The sequence below is a fragment of the Megalops cyprinoides genome, chromosome 1 (genome assembly GCF_013368585.1).
Source record: "Megalops cyprinoides isolate fMegCyp1 chromosome 1, fMegCyp1.pri, whole genome shotgun sequence".
Lineage (NCBI taxonomy): Eukaryota > Metazoa > Chordata > Actinopteri > Elopiformes > Megalopidae > Megalops > Megalops cyprinoides.
This window is the reverse complement of record NC_050583.1, coordinates 33531126-33539946: the sequence shown is the minus strand read 5'-3', so window position 1 is coordinate 33539946 and position 8821 is coordinate 33531126.

Here is an 8821-nt window from a genome sequence, read left to right as displayed (position 1 = left end):
TCAGTGAATGAGTAGAGTGCACCTTTAGGTTGGAAAGAGGTCACACTGTCCTGCTGAAACACTTCACTGACTGACTGGCAAAATGAAACTGGGTAGATACAAGAACAGAAAGTCTGGAATGCAGAGTACAGAACAGAGAAGATTCATAAGTAACCTTGTTAGAACCATATCAGGGCTAAACTGAACATAAAACCATGGGTTGCGTTTTAATAGTTGCACCCTCTGGCCAAAGCTTTTTTATGCAATAATGTTTGAGTTTGAGATAGGTGCTGGTTTGCTGCAACATACTTCAGTGCATTTGCTGAATTTCTTCACCTTATGAAGATGGTGAGAGGAAGGAAAACTAGTCCCGATTTTCTTTGTCTTCTGTTATGCTGTGATCTGTCTGGCCACATTCAAATGTGCTCCGTTTGTATCATATTGGCTTGGCAGTGACCAAAGTGGTCATTTGGGCTTTTGTTGAGTTTTTAGATGCTATAACTGACAAAAAGCACAACATAAGGTAATGTCTTCATTGTAGAGTTATTATTGTGAGTGCATTATATTTACTTCCGTTTGTGTGGAAGATTGCCTGAACATACATGGACACCTGGCAACAAAAGGGGATGCTTATGCAAATATCGCATCACATGTACAATTCTGAATGGTGTTTTTCCTTTATTGTTATAGATCATTTTGCCATACTCAGATTCTGCTTAGCTAATTACAGTTAGCTAAGTTTGTAATAATGAATTGCAGCTTTTTGGGCAATTGAGTGTAGTTCCACAATACTGTGATGTTTCATTAAAATAAGTTTGAGGATGTTCATTTGAGGAAATGAAGAGCGCAATGTTAGGTAATCAGCAACATCGGTGTACAAATTCTCCATGTGTGCTTCGCTCAGTTCTCCATCTGCAGACTCCTGCAGCAGCCCACTCACACAGCTGCTTTTATCAGCACCTCCATCAAATGCAGCAAGCAGCGTTCTCATGTAAGTTTCAGGTCATTGCCTTTATTACAGAAATAATACGACTATCAGTTGTGGAGTGACCTGTTGTATCCTTCTCTACCCTACTGTAAAGTTTAAAGTGTTTTAAATCAGAAAATCATCCAGCGGTGACAAGACCCAGCTTGCACTGAGGAGGTGTACCTGGAGGTAACATAAGGGGAACAAAAACCTTGGTCAAATTCAGGTGTAGCTGAGTCCCAGATACTGTAAATAAAGCATAGTGGCTGTGCAACACAGGGGAATGAAACTCTGGAGTAATAGCACCCTTTGTGAGATATTGCAGTCCCACCGATGACATATTCTTCTACATGAAAAAGCATGAGACTGTGCTCACTTACAATAATGACTTTTGATCTTTTGATAAGGTACATATTAGGGGTGGGACAACACAATCAGGCCACAAGACGAGACAATCTTCGATACAGGGTTCACAAGACAATACAGTCTCAATACTCTTTTTATCAAATGTAATCAAACTAAATGGATAGCCCAGCATTACTATCTAAACTGAAATGTAACAAATCCCAACAGACAAAACTTGCATTTAAGGTAGTTTTAATGGCGGAAAACAGGGCTATTTTCTGAGCTAGCCACTTCAAAACAAAAAGGGCATGCAGAACGCACACCTGTGCATGCTCTCAGTGTCTTATGAAAAAAAAAAATCTAGGTTAGGAGGGCTGCTGCATGGCTTGAATAATCTAATCTTCTTACAAGTTCTTCCTCAGAAAAAGTTAACAAATCAACATGTTCGGACAGTGACTGAGACCTCTGAGAGCTTACAATGTCCCCTGCTGTTGAAAATCTTTCCTTTGTTTACAGTCCAACAATTAAAATATTCGTCCTTCCTGTGAGAAATAAAATATTTTACAAAGTAAAATATGGCTTAGCTTTCAAACCTACACCTGTCGCGCGTGAGGGCACAGTCAGACGAATACGAAAATGGGCTGCACAAAAATAAACCATATGAGTAGCTCTTCAGTGGCTGATAGGGTGACCAGGCGTCCCGCTTTGCGTTGTACTACACAAGCATTTTGACCCTTTGTCCAGCATCCCACATATTGAAATAATGTCCCACATTTTCCATTTGTCATTTGGTTTTCAATTGTCAAAAATAAGAACACATGGATGCGTTATTTTACCCGCCCGGCACATGTGCAGTTTATGCCGTTGCGGCATAATAGTTTCTACTCTATTTAATCCTTTCGCACGTAACTTATTTGTGTATGCCATGTAGCGCGTGTGTTACGTTACATGGTTCATTATGCTTTCATTAGCGTTAATTAAGCTTCTCATAGTTTTCAGTTAGGATTTTCTATATTTTTAACGTTAAATCGTTAGTTTCCTCAAAGCTAAAATTAGCTAGAATTTTTCCAATCTAGTGTTCTAATCGCACCGGTTTTAGCATACGCGCTAAACGGCAATGTAGAGAATTTCTTCAGAAGATCTTACAAATGCTTTTATCTTCCTCCACTACCTTATCATCGTGTTGCACCGGAAATCCGAAGTATTGCCACACGAATGATTTAAGTTGTGTAGGTGCATCACGTGCGTCTTGCTCCATCCTTAATTGAGTGAGAATTGGCTAACTACGGATGCGTTCATCTCTGATGGTCGCTCCCCAGTGTGGTGGCGGTGTAATTATTATTATTTTGTTGGATATCATTTCACTACTTAAATCATGAAGGCTTTTTTTGCATAACGGAGCCAGACAAAAATATCGTGACTCGTCACGAGATATTTCGACACATTTTTGTATCGTGGTGTATGGTGTCTCGAGGGTATCGTCCCACCCCTAGTACATATAGAATTTCTGCATTGGTGTGATAATAGTATTTGGGGGCAGGGCAGAGAGGTGTGATGAGAGTGTCTGCGACAGTGGGGGAGACATTCAGTGAACAATGGGAGACATGCAAGATTTGGACGTTTTCTCCTGTCCACAGAGATAGTTTTTATTTATTTTCCTCTTTCACTCTTTCTTTCTCATCTTGCTTTGTAAGTCATTCTGGATACTGAAAAAAATGTAAATCGTTACATTACATTACATTCATTTAACAGACACTGTTATCCAGCCTGACTTGCAGCACAAACAAACAGAAATGTATCCATTGAAGTTGAATGAGCAACAGTGTCAGACTAGACTAACAACACTCCCAAACCAGCATAACCAGCATAACACTATTCAAGCTCTGCCACAAGTTAGCTTATACAACCTGACTACACAAGGGAAGCCAAGTATACTTCCATACACCAGTCACTACATCACAGAATCCAAAACACATTGCAATACTACACATGAAATAAGCAGCAAGTAATACAAGTAGCAGGTGTTAGGGGGTGGGGATTGAGGTGGAACCAAGATAAAGTCTGAAAAAGTGGGTCTAACTTGAGAATGTTTAAGGAGATTGTAGACATGTTATGCAGCTACATTCTGGATTACTTGTAGGGGTTTGATTATATAGGCAGGAAGACAAGCAAAGAGGAAGTTACAGTAGTCCAGGCATGAGAGGACCGGGGCCTGAACTAGGAGCACCGTAGAATACATAGTGAGGTAGGGGTGGGTCTAAAATCCAGTGATGTAATAGGTCTTCTCAAAGTTGTGTGTATTCCCCCTTCTTGATGTAAAATTTATTTGCCGTAAAGTTTATAGGAAACAAGGAAGTGTGGGTGGTACATAATCACGGTATTCATACACATTCAGGAGATGAATGCAACCCAGTTGGGGGACTTCGATACTTCTGAAAGTACACAACAGGGGGAAAAAAACTGCACATACCTTTAAACATGTAATGAATAGAGAAGATAAGTATACCCCTAGACACCTGTGAACTAAGTGGTAAGAGTGTGAAGCCTCCATTGACAACAATGAAATTTAACATGTTTAGCCCCAGTGGAAAAAAAAAATTGCCTAATATTGCAAAGCCCTTTAACATACAGAGAAAATGATAGGTATCTGACAAACAGCAAGAGCTGGAGTACTGTTATAAGCACTGTCTTTAGACCACTTCATATTTGCATTTTGTAGGTTATTCTCAGTATAAATGTGTGGGTATGGGAGAACTACATTTAATATGAAAATTTGGATTCTATTAAGCTGGAATCTTCAGAGCATGTATGTTATGGCATACCGCAATAGACACACGGTTGTCGACTTGATTCGCTATCAAGGCATAAGTAAATAAACAGTCCTTGTTCATTCATTCATTAATTTCTACATTCCATGTCATTCTCAAAAAGCACCTCTTCATACATGCATAATGCATTTACTCTCAACATGTATTTATTTTTAAATAAGTCAACTTTCGTTTTCCATATTTCGCGACCTATAATTTGCGATATGTTCATTTCAGTTTCGGTGCATGAGCCAAAATCGAGTCGCTGCAAGTGCGATTAGATTAGACCGTCTCTAGCTGCATTGACCAGAGTGTCGCTAGGACTTGAACATATGGGCTATGCCCGTGCTAGGGGATGTTGGTAGTACACAAACGTAACCAACGAAATGTTGAATATTTTAAAATGCGCCGATACTGTTTGTTATTAAAATGTTTTATGGCACTTTATTCTCCGCAAGTATAAACAAAAAGTGACACTTGTATGGGATTCTTTGGGAATGCGTCGGCAAATGAACCGCACAATTGCCTCGTCCATGTTTTAAAATGTCATAATTCTAACCATTTAATAATGAGCAATGAGGGTGACAAAAGAGGTTATCTGAATAATATGAGAAACAGGAGAGCTGGCAAATACGTTCACCTGTTGTGAGGTAAAAGGGAAAATGGATCTCCTTAAAAATTATATCACCAATATATTCTGAGTCATAACTATTACTCACTTTTATCCCTGATATCACTTAAGCCCCTTGTTGCATCGTTTACTGGCTTTCATCGTGTCTTCCTCTTAAACTGGCTAACTGGCCGCCAATTCAGAGTGTCTGAAAAGACCGTGAGGAGTATGCATCTCTGGCAGTCATGGGAGGAAGCCTGGCAGGGACTTGTTGGAATTTCACTGATTCCTTAAGGGGCATTTTCATACAATCCTTCCTTCTCTCCACAACAATATGAAGCATACTGAGGGAAAATTATTCATTTGCCTGGCTGAAAATGTTCTTTTTCATATTTTTCTCCAAGGGACTTATGCTACCAGTGAAATCCATTATTAGTATTATTTCCCTGACCCCTACCAGTCTTACTCACTCTTGATAGGAAAGTGTTGTGGTGATATTCTAGTTACATTACAAAGTTTCCAACCCAGCTGCTTGCTGCAGTATTATTTTTGTGCATGCATGTGATTAGTTTGGGACTCTTCAGAAAAGATTTGGGGCAAAAGCTCATAATGTCACTCATGCTTTGGGGCTCTCCACACCTCACCCCCTCAAGTTATTGTAAAACTGCGTAAGGGGTTAAATGCATTTTTACATGTTTTTCATTGTATCCTCTATGTAAAGTTTTTCACACAACTTTATCAGATACATGGAATAGATTGCCAGGGCATGTAGTTGACGCTGAGACCATTGCCGTGTTCAAGTCCAGACTTGATGCAGTTTTGGATTCTCTTTAATTGAGATGGCGAGCTTAGTTGGGCCGAATGGCCTGTTCTCATCATAATATGTTCTTATGTTCTTATGTTGTTCTTGTTCTTTTTAACTTGGTTGGATAAGAATGTCTGCCATGGCACAAGAGATGTAAATATAAAGCCGAAAAAGCAATGGAGGATTGGCTCCTCTGTTCTTCAGTGGTCTAACATTACCCTCTTCCTCTGTCTGTCTTTAGCTTATTACCTGTGAAAGGGTGGCTGTCCTGGCCTGGACCATGTTTTCCCCCTGTGCACCAGACTGTGGTTGCTAGTGCTGTATGGAGCACAGCCGGAGCGCCCAGCTGGGTAAAGCCCATTCATATCTCTTGGCTGCCACAGAAAGGCGACACAGTGAGAGAAGAAGCAGATCTCACGCTGTGTCACTGACAGGCTTTCACAGGTGACTCACATTCAGGAGGACTGGGACTGCATGTGTTGATGGAAGCTGCTGTCAGACAGAAAGGGTGGGGGTTAGTGGTAAAAATGTCATCCGTGACAAGGCCTGTTGCTCTGGTGCTGTTTGCTTGTGCCTTGTAGGTAGTGAATTTTTTTTTTTTTTTTTTTTTTTTTAGTGATGGGAATACTTGTTGCGATCATGCAAAGAATCCGTGATTTGGTTTCAGGTTCTCCTGAATGCCACCTCTTTTAGGGAAGTTCAGCTGGATCCAAATGTTATGTACAAGCCATTGGCTTGGGTTAATGTTTTACAAAAGCTACTGTGTTTATATTTTGATTGTTTATGCATTTTGGCAAAGCGAATATGGGTAAAGTTCCATGCATCAAAAATGGTTATTAGTGACATATGAACATGCAAGTATGCTACAGAGTCTGTACATATGTAAAACTTTAAGCTGATCTGATGATAATTACAAACACAGAAGTAAAGTGACCGTTTTGACAGCAGACAGATGGCAATACACAGGCAATTCACAGATTTGCCTGTGGGAAAACTGAGAAACATTCACATATTCATAAGTGCAAAAAATCTATTCAGTTTTACTCTTGTTTTATGCTCTACATGAATTAAATCCATCCAGTTCTGCATTCAGTTCCCAGCCCTAAAAATATGGATTTGGTTTACTGATTGATTTTCCGTTTTTGCTGGGGTCAGCTCCAGAACACCTCTTGATAAAAAGGCTGTTGTAAGTTTGACAGGATTTGTGACCCTCTCACAATCCTCCAGTGGAAAGAAAAAAATATTGCAGGGAAAAGAGCAATTTAATAATTAAACAACATGCCTCATAATTACTATTGTGTTTCGTTGGCTTTAGTTTTACATTTACTCAATAGTCAAGGAAACGTAGTCTGATATGCTTTCATTGTGTGCAGGTCCAAATCCTGTTTAAATTTTTGGGTGGAGGAGGACCGGATTCAAGTGATAGACAGTAAACAAGTCAAATTTTAAATAATATCCATATTTACAGGTGTTTAACATTCATCCATCATTTCATTTGGGTGAGTGAAACATGTAGCAGTAGAACAATTTGGAATGTCAGTTGTCTTTGGTTGTCCTGTGTATAAATAGCTGGGGCACTGCTGAGACTGAGCCCTGTCCCCAGGTGCCCACCTGCATGGGGTAGTAAAGGTTTGTTCACTGTTGGCTATGATTCTGCTTCATACAGATCAGAGGGGATGGACTCTTGGGTGATGACAGTGATTGGCAGGTGCCAGTCCCTTTAGCCTCCATACAAATCACTCCTGTCCAGAGGGGACTGTGCCTTAGGTCTCCAAGGGTGTTGCAGGAGGCCCAGGGGGTCATTCCTCCTCCAGCTTAAAATCAGCTCCACCATTTATGCTTTCCTCATTCAGATGTGTTTTATTAGATTGTCTTAGACCTTTTTTTACTACACCCCCTATTCAAGGACACTTAAATCTGAATATACCATGCTTCTTCAATGTAACTCTTTGAGCCAGGTGGTTTCTGTGGTTTTTGTTCTGGTTTTATCTTATCAGGTGACCAAACCAGTTCTTTTTTGAACAGTTCAGCATGGCTGCAAAAGCTTGGACCCTGAAAGAAATAATGCAGGAAAATGTTTTTAGGTGGAATCATACAAACCAACACCTACAACATAAGCATTTATACTTCCACTAGTACTTTAAACTACCAGAGAACTGAGAAAAATCAGTGTGGTTCTTTCTCTTATGAAGTATCAATCAATGCTTTACATGTATGGCAAATCAATAGAGGACTGTCAGGTCTGTGGTGTTTAATCTACAGTTAAACACGGTCAATGTTCTCTCTTCAATGCTAGAACTCCTTTGACACATTCAAATGCAGCTTTAAGGAGTTAAACAACACACCATGAGGGATCAGTCAGGGCACCATTTCTGAAGATGGAGGATAGTCCAGTGTGCATATAACATACTCATGCTGGGCCTGTCTCCCTTTCTCTCTCTGCACAGCACAATATGTTCGGTGATATTTTCCCTCACTTTCACACCCAACTCAGTCCATTCATTTTGGGCCTCATTTAACCTTGGATATGCTGTGAAGAAGAAAGGAGCCAACTAAAAGTAATGTCTCTAAACTAAATAATACTCTGTAGAGGTTAATAAGGTAAGTTTAAACCATGCCAGTTCAGTAAGCCTGTTGTCATAGAAACAGTGATTTAAAATTGCTGCTGTGTGCTTGTGTGTGTATGAGGAGGGGACTGAATATGCACACACATATTCACTTCTTTTCCCCAGGGTCCACAGCTAATTGGAGTGTGTTGTTCAGTGTTTGTTTTGTAATAAACCTAACAAAGGTGGTGTAAAATTGTTTTGATCATATGTTTTTTCTTACCTCTTGATGTAAATACATTTGATTATATAGAGAAGTGTCAGAGAGGGTTGATTCTACTTTGATTGAGATTAAGCTGTTCCCAATAATTAAAGCAGTCTACCTGCATCAATTTGTATTCATAATTTAAACACATACTCACCGTAACAGGTAAGGTCTACCTATCCACTACTTTTTATTGATGTATTTTAACTGTTTTTTATTACTGAACTCCCAACATTTTCCCCATGTCATTAATCACAAACAGCTTAAACAAGATGGATGAAATATGTCAAATGTACGTGATATTGTAGTGCAGTGTCAATTAAAAGGCATTTACACTGCAGTCGCTGAAGGTAAATAAAGTGTCTACTACAGTATATTTAAATATTACAGGTTTCAGTTCAATTTGTAGATTTGATTGGAAACAAATGATTTCAGTATTGAATGATGTTGACTGAATCACTGAGATGTTTCATTTACTTTCCTTTACTAAAATTTAT